Genomic DNA, 4,923 nt, shown 5'->3' on the forward strand with positions numbered 1-4,923 from the left:
AGGGTTTTCATCAATTGCCTCTCCATTGACAACATTGACCCAATAGAATGCTAAGTTCTTATGGTCAGAATCTTTTGAGAAGAGTTTTCAAGAATTTAAAGATAGACTTACTTCTACTCCGGTGTTGACTTTACCGGAAGGGACCGATGGGTTTGTTGTTTATTATGATGCTTCAAGGATTGGGTTGGGATGTGTAACTATGCACAATGAGAAGTCATTTCCCATGCCTCAAGGCAACTTAAGGTGGAAAAAAAACTATCCCACCCATGATTTAGAACTAGCGGCAGTTGTGTTTGCTTTGAAAATTTGGAGGCATTACTTGTATGGTGTTCATGCCAATATCTTTACTAACCACAAGAGTTTGAAATATATGTTTAATCAAAAGGATCTAAATATTATCCAAATAAGGTGGTTTAATTACTAAAGTACTATGATATGAGTGTTCTCTATCACCCCGGTAAAGAAAATGTGGTGGCAGATGCTCTTAATCGATTATCGTTGGGTAGTGTTGCTCATATAGAGGATAGTATGAGTTGGTTGGATATGTTCATAAATTGGTCCGGATGGGTGTTCCATTGGTAGACTCCACCTAGGGTGATGTTATGGTTCAATATTGTTCAAAATCATCTTTTCTAGTAGATACGAAAGCCAAGCAGGGTCTTGATCCAACTTTGTTTGAATTAAAGGAAGCAGTGCTTAGAAAGTCAGTAGAGGCTTTCTCACAATGGGGAGACGGTGTGTTTTATTATCAAGGTCATTTGTTTATTTCTAATGTAGATGACTAGAGAGATCAAATTTTATCAGAAGCCCATATTTCTCGATATTCCATTCACCCGGGAGCCACCAAGATGTACTGTTACTAGCGGGAGATCTATTGGTGGAATGGGATAAAGAAGGATATTGCGGAATTTGTGGCTAACTGTCCTAATTATTGACAAGTAAAAGTTGAGCATCAGAAACAGGAGGTTCATCCCAAGATATCAATATTCCTACTTGGATGTGGGAAGACTTGAATATGGACTTGATTGTTGGGTTAGCTCGCACCCGGCGACAACATGATTCGATTTAGGTAATAGTAGATTGAATGACAAAAGCAGCTTATTTCATTCCCGTCAAAGTTTCTTATTCGATGGAGGGCTATACTAAGTTGTATTTGAGAGAAATGGTTAGGTTACATGGATTTCCCTTGTCCAGTATCTCCGATCGCGGTACAAAATTCACTTCTCTATTTTGGAAATCTTTCCAAAATAGACTTGGTACTTTTGTTAAGCTTGGTACAACCTTTCATCCACAAATCATGGGCGAGCAGAGCGTACTATCCAAACTTTGGAAAATATGATCAGAGCATGTGTAATTGAATTCAAGGGTAATTGGGATGATAATTTGCCTTTGATTGAATTTGCATATAACAAAAGCTATCATTCTAGTATTGGTATGGTTTCATTTGAGGCTCTATATGGTAGGAGGTATAGATCACCCATAGGCTAGTTTGAAGTGAGCAAAATTGCTTTGATAGGTCCCGAGTTGGTACATGAGGCTATGGAGAAATTTGGGCTTATTAGAGAGATGTTAAAAATGACTCAAAGCCGAAAAAAGTCCTATGCCGATGTTAGAAGGAGAGATCTCGAGTTTGATGTCAATGATTGGGTCTACTTGAAAATTTCACCCATGAAGGGTATCATGAGATTTGGAAAGAAAGGGTGGCTTAGCCCCCGTTATGTGGGCCCACATTAGATTTTGCGGCGTGTTAGTAAGTTTTATTATGTGCTAGAATCGCCTAATGACTTGGAATCGGTGCATCCAATTTTCCATCTCTCTTTGTTGAAGATATGCGTTGGCGATCCGGCATCTCTAGTTCCATTGGAGAGTCTTGGCATAAAGGATAATCTTTCTTATGAAGAAGTTCCGGTTGAGATCTTACACCGTTAAGTTCAAAACTTGAGAATTAAGAAAATTACTTCGATGAAAGTTCATTGAAGGAATCAGCTAGTTGAGGGTGCTACTTGGGAGGCCGAGGCCGATATGATATCTTGTTATCCTCATCTCTTTCCCTCCGTCATTATTCTAGTTGGAGGTATTTAGTTCCTCATGGTTTACTCCTTTGGTATAATGTGTCTTAGGTATTTCCATGATTTCCTCATTAATTCATGTTCATGAAAAAAAAAGCTTAATTTTTGAGAAAAAATGAGTTAGTTGATTGATTTCCTCATGTTTTTATGCATTTGAGTATGAGCTGCATATAGACTTCATGATTGGATGTTTTCAACATGCTTTAGGTTTGAGTTGATGTTTCTTCCTCGGATATGTGCATTTATATGATTTCATGAATGTTGGTCTATTAGGTTTGAGTTCCTATCTTTCTTATGATGATTTGAATATCATTCAAGGACAAATGTTCCCAACAGGGAGATATTGTAACACCTCGAATACAGAAGGCTAATAAAGGGGAAAAGCAGGCAATTCACCAACCCAAAGATGGGCCATGGGACTCTCCACGGAGCCCATGATAGACCATGAAGAGGACTACAACCCGTTATGGGGCTCGTCAACTCTTGCCAGATCTTCTAGGGCCAGTATCCCTCCCGCGAAGGCCTAGATGGCTTGTGGTGAGGTTGATGGGTGGTGGTAGGGGTTGTCAATTAACCCACTAGGAAGGGGTTCCTCCCTTGCCACTGGTCAAGGACCACGGTGGCCAAAACGGCCCGTGGTACCTTTGACGAGCCTTCAAGGCTGTCGTGGTAGTGGCATAATAATGACCCTCAATCAAAAGCCTCTTCACGAGCCGATTCAGGGGCCATGGAACTGTTGATGGGCCGTGAAGGCCATCGTCAGGTAGGTTTATCACTGTTTTTAGTCAGGGTCCTTGGGTCTTTTCCAAATTGTTTTAATTCAATACCATGCCATTTTACCCTTAACTAAATGTCCTATCTAATGTTTTTTACCACCCAAAATCATCCATTTAATTTCTTCTCTCAATTTACCAAAAAAAAGTTCAAGTTCATCTTCCCCAAAATATTTCTCTCTCTCTCTCTCTCTCTTGAGGAAGAAGAAGAAGAAGAAGGAGTAAACCTAGGGTTTCAAGATCAAGTCTCCAATGCACCATTGCTTGTGGGCTTTGAGTACTAAGGTATGATAGACCTCATCTATGGAGACATTTCCTCCATGGATTTCCTAAATTCCCCAATTTTGAAATTAGAAATTCCCAATGGAAGTTAGGGTTTTCTTCTATGTTATGGGTTCCTTTCAATATTGATTTATTTGATTGTTTTATGAAGTATGAAGCATGAATTCAGATAATCCCATTATTTTTATATGAATCCCCATGAACCCATACATACCCCATGGTTTCTAAGCTTAGATGATTATGTGGGCATTTAGCCATGAAAGAGGAAGTTTATGAAGATATGGATGTTCTTTATCAAAGTGATGAAAATGATATAAGATGCTTTGAGAGTAAAGCTTATATGTTGTTGTTATTGTTGTGAAAAGATTGCTCAAATAAAACTCAATACATGCACGTGAAAGGATTTTCTTACATAAGGATTCTTAAAGGTTGAACGGTTTTCTCAACTAACTTAGAATCAGGTTTATGAGCTATTCTAAAGAAAGTTAGCTTGGATAGGCAATTTGAAGTGCCTTCCATGAAAAATAAGTCAATTAAAGAATTATGACTATTCTGTGGGATTTATTCTTATCAACTAGAGGATATTAAGATGGATGCTCTCTCGTATCTTGAAACCAGGTTTCTAGTAGCAATATACTTATCCCTTACCTATGTGCCACAATAGGATCATAGTATTAGATAGACATGATTGTCTTAGATAAACATACTTATCCCTTTCCTATGTGCCACCATATATAGGATCATGGTCTTAGATAGACATGGTTGTCTTAGATAAACATTAGCTAGTGGATCCACATAAGCTAGAAGTTGAGGTTCTTACCTTGGCAAGTGAGAACATCCCTTTTCAGTGTGGGGCAGATACCGGATTTCATATTATAGCTCACATGGTCTCTATGTCGGTTAAGGCTAGTTCCCACACCAAAGACGAACTAAAGTTACTTAAAGAAGTATTTCCAAGTGTTCAAAAGAGAAGTTTTACATGCATTTGACCATGAATATTATGATTCTTTCTAAAAAAATTCTTATGACTTTAACTTGGTCTTTGCATGAGCATGAAAAGGTCATTTTTAGCATGATTTATATCTCTATGCATTGCTATTATACTTGGTACATATTTGTACTAATGCATATTCTTGTCTACATAGTTTTCTCCAATGTAGGGTCCGATGTTACAGATTCTCACCCATGTGGCTACGAGTCACCTTGATCATACTTATTAGTGGTGACTCCTCATGTTTTGAGGACCGAACCTTTTATCGCTTTCAGTCTATACTTTCAGAAAATGTACATGATGTCGGGTTTACGTCCCGATCACTCTTGATGTAATAGATGGCTATTGAGACTATATAAACTTTTTCTTCATTTTATAAACACTTTATGCTATGCATTTTTTTAAAATCTATTTATTTTCTATTATCTTCTTTATGCATGCTAAATGCCTTGTGTAGGACCTCTCGGGGTCCTATACGCCATGTTACTCCTAGGGTGAACCTTGGGCCATGATAGTTTGACGAACCATCAAACCTTCGACGAGCCATCAATCGTAGTGTCATACATGTAGGGTTACAACTACTCTCAGAAGAACACACGACAGCCAAAGTGACTAACCGTCAGACAAAGCGTCGGAGGAGCTCTGAAATTACAGCTTTCTTATTTTATTTTTTAAATTTCAAAATTCGTGTAACTATAAATAGTATTTTTAGGGTTTATTGTACTATCATATTTTAAGCAAAGAAGAAGAAAACAATCATAACTCCTCTCTAAAGGGTCCCCTATCATCAAAGAAAAGATCTATAATA

Source organism: Solanum tuberosum, unplaced genomic scaffold (genome assembly GCF_000226075.1).
Source record: "Solanum tuberosum cultivar DM 1-3 516 R44 unplaced genomic scaffold, SolTub_3.0 scf00437, whole genome shotgun sequence".
Taxonomy (NCBI): Eukaryota; Viridiplantae; Streptophyta; class Magnoliopsida; order Solanales; family Solanaceae; genus Solanum; species Solanum tuberosum.